The 7500-nt window shown below is 43.7% G+C and overlaps 1 long non-coding RNA gene and 1 pseudogene across 1 annotated transcript in view; both read left to right on the plus strand.

Annotated features, from left to right (window-relative positions):
- Positions 1-7500, plus strand: part of LOC138007429 (uncharacterized) — a 50943-nt gene that overhangs the window by 11301 nt on the left and 32142 nt on the right. The window lies entirely within an intron of this gene.
- LOC138008704 (uncharacterized) lies at positions 2699-4616 on the plus strand (annotated as a pseudogene).

Raw genomic sequence — 7500 nt, forward strand, 5'->3', positions numbered from 1 at the left:
GGTCTTTCCAGACACCAAGCCGCATGGCCTCAGTCTTGGACAAATTAAGCTTCGCACCAGAGCCACGCTCGTAAAACGCAATCACATCAAAAAGTGAGAAAAGGGAAGAATCGTTTTTGACAAAGGCCGTAGTATCGTCAGCATACTGGCCGACTTTAAACTGGACACCACCAGCCCCTGGCAAGAGAAAGCCTTAGATCGCGGGAGAGTCCCTAATACGGCAGGCTAAAACTTCAACGCAGAGAACATAAAGCATAGGGGACAGGGCGTCGCCCTGCCTGACCCCCCTCAGCAAAGGAACAGGATCGGAAAGGAAATTGTTAACTAGGATACGCATATAAGCGCCGTTATACAAAGTGAAAATCCAGCTACAGAAGGAGGACCCAAAACCGAAATGTTCTAAAAGATTCATCAGAAAGGACCGATTAACGCGATCGAAGGCTTTCTCCTGGTCTAAAGAGACGAGAATACCTGTCTCGCCGGTTCTCTCAATAAAATCTAGTGTATCGCGAAGAAGAGCCAAATTAGAAGAAATAGATCTACCTGGAACAGAACACGTCTGATCAGGGTCTACAATAGACCCCAACACTTTTTTCAAACGGAGGGAAAGGGCTTTTGAACAAATCTTATAATCTACATTCAGTAACGAAATGGGACGCCAGTTTTTTAGATTTTTACGATCATATTTCTTATGAACAAGACGCGTAACACTCGATTTCATAGAGTCACACAGCTCACGATGGGCGAGAGACTCATTAAACATATCAACTAAAAGGGGCCCCAAGAGGGACCAGAACGCAGAATAAAACTCAACAGTTAAGCCATCAGAACCGGGCGTTTTGTTCCTATTAGAGAGGCGAAGGGCCTCGGACGCCTCGTTCAAAGAAAGAAGACCCTCGCATGATTCGCGCTCAGCTTCCAATAACCGGCGGGTAACGTGCTCAAACAAATGGGATTGGGCTACAGGGTCAATTGGCTCTTCAGAAAATAGGGAAGAATAAAAACGCTCGTGAGCTTGAATTATGTCAGGGAGGGAAAAAACCTCTTGCCCCTAAGAATCAAAGACAGAGGAGACGGAGCCTTTCTCGTGTCTCTCATTTTCAAGACCGAGAAAGAAACCAGAGGGAGACTCCCCCTCCTCTGCCCACTTAACCCTGCTGCGAATCTTAGAACCCTCGAGCTCGGAATCTAAAAGCGACCGCAGAGCAGCCTCTGAAGTCAGAATTTCAGGACTAGCAGAAACATCGCCCGAAGCCAAACGATTCTTCAGGGCAATTAAGCGATTGGTTAGAAAAACCTTCTGGGACGAGAGTAAACGGTGTTTACGACGAGAAAAGGCGATCGTAGTGAGCTTAATGTCAGACTTTAAACACTCCCAAAAATCGCGCTGAGAAGCAAAGCAATGCCGAAAGGCCAGAAACTGCTCAATTAAATCCGAAATCTCTAAACAAAAGGATTCGTCATCGAGGAGAGAATTGTTAAACTTCCAAACTCCCGGGCCTCGCAGGGGAAGAGCCGCAATATCATAGTCTAAAATAACAAAGTCATGATCTGAGAAAACGCATGGGAGAATATCGCACCTAGTGACTTGATTACACTGAAGCCGAGGGACCAAAAAGGTATCCAGTCTGCTGGCAATTGAACGGTCTGGGCTGAACCAGGTGACCTGCCTGTCTCGGGGATGCAAAAGACGACAAGCGTCACGGAGGTTACAGCGAGATTTTAGGTCCGAGAAGCCGGAGTCGAGGGAAACCGACCTACCCAATTTGTCAAGCACCAAGTCAAAACAATTCATATCCCCCCCGATCAGGAGCCGGGAGTTTGGAAGAAAAAAGGACGAGACCGACTGAAAGAAAATCTTTCTCTCAGCCGGAATCGTCGGCACATAAAGGTTAACTAGATTAAGATTGAAATCGTCAAACTTAACAAGTAAGCTGAGAATGCGCCCACTTTGATCCTTCTGCCAAACAGAAACATTATTACGAAAAACATCAGAACATAAGATAGCTACCCCCCCTCTCCTCCCGACAGCAGGGGCCCAGAAGCTGGGGCCCGGCCACGAAGAGGAGAAGGAGCGCAGAACAGCGTCATTCGAAATCATAGTTTCTTGAATGAAACAAAAGTCTAGGCGTGAAGCACGAAAGAAATCAGAGACCAGGGAAAACTTACATTGACTTAAACCCCTAACATTAATCGTAGCGCACTTTAAGAAGGTTAAACTAAGTGGGCGCATCCTCACTTACTACAGACAGACGAGACGACTTGCCCAAAGCAGCGCGTCGGAAGGAGCCATGTCGAGATCTCTTCCTTCGGCGAGAGGGCCGCTCAGACACAGGAGACATATTATCAGGCACAGCGTCGGAATCCATCAGTTCAGATGTGGCAATACTCTCAGGCTCAGACTCGTCACTCTCAACACTCGTATCGGTCAGGGAAGAAACGGGAAATTCTTGCACTCCGGGAACTTGAATATCAGGGGAATCGTTGATGAGGCCTTAGGAAGTTAAAAGGTCAGGCGCAGGCTCAGAAGAAATGGCCGAGGCCAAGGGCTGGTCAAATAGCTGTTATTACAGTTGAGCCCACGTTTCAGCGGTGTTAGTTTCAGAGCGCGCGGAAGCGAGGCTTTCGGGTCAACTTTCGGTCAAGACACAGGGAAGAGTCTAGTAAGAGATTTGGCGTGCGAAATGCGCAAAAAATAATGAGTTACCATCCAGAATTTATGTTTTTCTGAGAAGAAGAGAAACTACAGCTGTTAAATGGAAGCTGCCCTCGCCATCTGACAAAGCCTACGCTGAAAACGTGGCTCTCTTATCGTGTAGGGACAGCAAAAGATGGTTCTGCTTCGAGCGACGCAAGCAAACGCGAACTGATGCACAGGTAGGCGCAATTAAGATAAAATATTGTTATCCTTGGGTATTTGGTCTTTTGAAAGTTTAGTGTTCTGACATGAAAAACTCCTATTTTCTGCAGAGTTGTGAGTTACATTAAAAATGGATGGGAAAACAATTTCACTGAGAAATGGCAACACTTGGCACCAAATGTCATAAACACATTTTCCCCGCCAAACACGAACTCCTTAAACTCTCGTCAACCCGAGTTTCCACAAGCAGCAAACTGGACTCCCATCCAGAAAGCTGGAGATACGTTTCCACCATTCACTATTGAAAACATGATGAATTACTTTATTACTAGAAAATCAGCTGATGATGAAGGAAATAAAGACTACAAGAATTTGAACAGTAAGGCGTTTGGGCTTTTTAAGCATGGCCATGTCCAACGAATTGAAATTGCGACAGAAGAAAACACAGATCAGATCTACATTAAGTGCGAATGCTTGCCAGAGATGAAAAAGAATTTGACTTACAAGCTTCACGTGTCTATGATAAATTCAGGAGAGCAAGCTCGTGAGATCACCTATGCTTGTTGTAGTCCATGTCCAGCAGGGAAAGGTCCATATGCTTCTTGTAAACACCTTGCAGCTTTATGCTTTGCACTTGAAGAGTTTGTGAGATTAGGGCAGAGGAGGGAGTTCACCACCTGTACTGACAGGCTTCAGACATGGAATCAGCAACGAAAACGCAAACTTGACCCAAAGTCTGTCTATGAAATAGATTTCTGTAAAAGAGTGTATGGCAAAGAGAAGGCAGGAAACACAAAGATTCTTCACGACCCTAGATTGCTTGTATACAGAGAGCCTAACACTGAGAAAGCAAACCAATGCCTGCTTGATAAAATCAAGGAGGCTAATTTAGAATGTGGTTTTTTCAACATTCTGTCACATGACAAGCATCTTACAAATGCATCTGTTGAGACCCAAACAACTTGTAGTAACATTATTTCACCACCCAAAGAACAACCAATTTCACTGGATGAAATTTATGAAAGGGCAAACAGAATCAAGAAAAATCTCTTTGTGGATTCACATGAAAGGGAAAGAATAAAGGAGGAAAAAAAACAGCAAAGTGGATCTCAGGAATGGTTTGAGGCCAGGAAAATAAGAATAACTGCTTCAAAATGCAAGAGAGCAATTCAGAGACCCACAACTAGTCCTACTAAGGCTATGATAGAAATTCTTCACTTGAAAGAAAATTTTCAAAGCCAGCAAATGAAGCAAGGACTTGAAGATGAAACTAAAATACTGAAAATGTACGAAGAGAAGCTAGGTTGCACGCGGTCAGTAAAGTAGGATTCATAATTTCTTCTACACACCCATTTCTTGGTGCATCACCAGATGGAGAGGTACTTGAAAAGTGTTTGGTAGAGGTGAAAAGGATCTTTCCTGGGACAATGACTTTGGAGGAGGCAGTGTGTAGGCGAGGGATTTGTAAGAAATCTAGCAATGGTCTTATTGTTAACCAAAAGCATGCACACTTTTACCAAGTGCAGCAGCAGCTATTCTGTTCAGGTTTTAAATATGAAGATCTGGTTTTGTCTGACCTGAAGGAAATTATTGTCCTTAGCATTAAAAGATGCTCATCTTTTTCAATTCAGTGTATTCCGAAATTGCAAGTTTTTTATGACCAATTCATTGCTCTTGAGCTTGCATATCCTCGTGTGGCCCTGGGTCTCCCTCGACTTGGCAAAGCTGTTAGAGGAGTGTGACATACAATGCTTGATTCTAAGTAGCAGATCAGTTTAACAAGATTCTCAAAACAATTGTAATTTACTTATGACTCTTTCAGTTGGTTGCAGAGCCATTCAAATCTAACCTTGTTCCCAGGGTCTCTTCTCCTCACATCCCCGGAGTGGGAGACACCCTGGGAACAATTACAAGATTTGATTCAAACCACCTTATCAGAAAACAGCGAAGTGTTATCATGAGGAATTTGAGGACATCATTGCAATAATAATATATTATGATATACAATAAGAATGTGATATGGGTTCTCTGCTTAAAGATTTTATTTGATTGTTATTATTATTGTTGTTGTTGTAACTAGCAAGATTTCTTTCTACTTTAACCAAGGAGAATTAAAGTTGCATTTCATGAATATCAAAAAAGTTCGTTTTCATATTAATTAATAGCAAAGTGTTGTCACTTTGTTAGCAAGGTTGCAGATAACTTAAGTATGCAACTTGATGCAGCCCCCTGCAAATGCGCTGTCCCCCGTCCCCACTTAACAGGGCCTGAAACAAAACAAAAAGACTACCATTACTTTACCAGAGGGGACATAAAGTTTGTGAGCATCGCACATACAAAAAATATCATGTCAATTAGACCACTCTTGCATAGAGTTGTTGGAATGAAGTCTAAAATGTGGTAGTTCTTTATCCGTTCAATTGCACGTTCAACATGGATTCTAAGACTTGCAATTCGGCGGGTTGCTAACATTTCCTGTTCAGAAAACTGTCCTGACTGATTCATAAATGGAGGGACATTAACCCTGACACCTTTAGAGGCCAACATTTCCTGAATATTGAATCCACGATCTGCCATGACTTCATCACCTCTCTGCAGTTTGTTAATAAATCCAGACTTGCTGGTTATTTCCTTATCAGAAATAGAACCGCCATACAGGTTTGAAATAAAACATACACTACCACTTGGAGTAATACCCACCAGTGCCTTAAGAGTATTACTGTTCTTATAAGTTGAAAAGCTAAGCTGTTGTGCTTCTGGGTTGCTGGGTTTCTCTATATAGATCTCAGTTGCATCAATAATAACAGTTGTTCCCTTGTACTTGTTCTTAAAGCATTCAGGCTTATGTAATTCAATAATTTGTCTCTCAGGGAAGACTTCTAATTCTGTAGTACATAAATTTCGTCCAAGTTACAATAATTCTGCTCACAAGGCTCTGGGATATTTTAAATCTTGCAGCTAAGTCCTCCTCGAGTAAACCAACTTTGAAGCGACATAATACAAGGAAAAATTCTTCCTCCACGGACAAGGTCCTTTTGGGGCCTGCCTTTTCTTTCTTTTGGGCATCTTTTTGTTCACTGTTGCTGTAGACTAGTTGGGAAGCTGCTTCCCTTCCTAAAAAGCTAAGAACCATGCTGAAAATTTCATAGTTAGGAAACCCAGTATAGAACTTAAATAATTTTGGATTACCCTTAATACTGTTAATATGAAAGAGACTTTTTTGGAACATATTTTCCAACTCTTTCCTCAGTTCCCGTTCTTGTTCAAGCTGTCTCATTTTCTCAGTAAGTTCGTCTTCAAGTTCCTTTCTTTGAGTCTCCAGAAGTTCATTTAATTGCCTCACCTCGTCTTTCTTTGCTTCAAGCTGGTTCATTGATAGTTCCTCATTCCTTTTAAGTACCTCAGTTTTAGCGGCGGTCACACTCGGCAATTCGGATTGCTGAGACGGAAAAATAACTGCTTCTTCAGGTGATATTTCAACAGAGTCAGGTTGGGCCTTCAGTTGATTTGCGCCAACCGGTGACGAACGATCAACAGGAGCTTTTCTCTTGGGCTTTGCCTTCGGTGTAAAACTGAACCTTGTGGGCACGGATCCAGGTTTCAGATACACTCTTCCTCCCATACGGTGCTTAAAACATTCATCAGAAAAATGTTCGCTACAAAGATATGAATGCTTGGAAACCGGTGGGTTTTTTCTCTTCATCTTGGCTAACCACGCTTGAAGGAGTTTCCTGTTCTTTATTGGCAAAGAATGCCAAGATAGTTTCGCACATCTGGGGTTGTTACTTCGGTTAACACATCCATATGGTATACAGTGCCTTGCCATACTTTTCACGATAAAATTAGGCCAAAGAAACCACAAACGAATCGAAAAAAAACCAAGAAAACAGTCATCGGAATCAAGAAATCACAGAAGTCTTCGGTAAGAAATTTTTGTTTTGACCCGAAAGCCTCGTTTCCACGCCTTCTGGAACTAACACCGCTGCGACGTGGGCTCAACTGTAATAACAGCTATTCAGCTTCCAGGGAATCGTCCTCAGACCTTGCCGAATCTTCCTCTGCATTCTCTCCTGGGGGGCTATCAAGATCCACGTCACCTGGATCAGCATTCTCAGCATCTAGAGTAGTGGGGGGGACATCCACGGGAGGAGGGTCAGCAGCAGGCTGGCTCGGGGGCTCAGCATCAACGGCATCACGATGCGAAAGCGGGCGGCGATACCAAGAGTGGCGGCAGTCAATGGCCATGTGGCCAGGTTCTTTACAAATACAGCATCGAACCCCAGCAGGACAATCACGGGCATGATGGCCAATTACTTCACAGTTAAAGCAGAGCATCTGACCTGGCTCGTTGCATCTTCTGCAGGTCTTCACTTGGCCTTTGTACTGCACACGGAGAAGGTACTTACCAAAACGAAGGTACGACGGGATGGGGTCATCGATACACATGCGAAGAGTACGGATACCATTCTGGACCTGGGGGAAGCCCTGGACGGAGGAGCGACGTTGGGAGTAAACAGTGCCATACTTCGACAGACGGAAGGTCAAAGCCGAGTCAGGTAACTCAAAAGGAGCGTCGTACACAACAACATAAGACAAGGCTCTGCCTGCAAGATGAGCTGCATGAGGCTGGTTTCCAACAA

The sequence above is a fragment of the Montipora foliosa genome, chromosome 6, assembly GCF_036669935.1.
Source record: "Montipora foliosa isolate CH-2021 chromosome 6, ASM3666993v2, whole genome shotgun sequence".
Lineage (NCBI taxonomy): Eukaryota > Metazoa > Cnidaria > Anthozoa > Scleractinia > Acroporidae > Montipora > Montipora foliosa.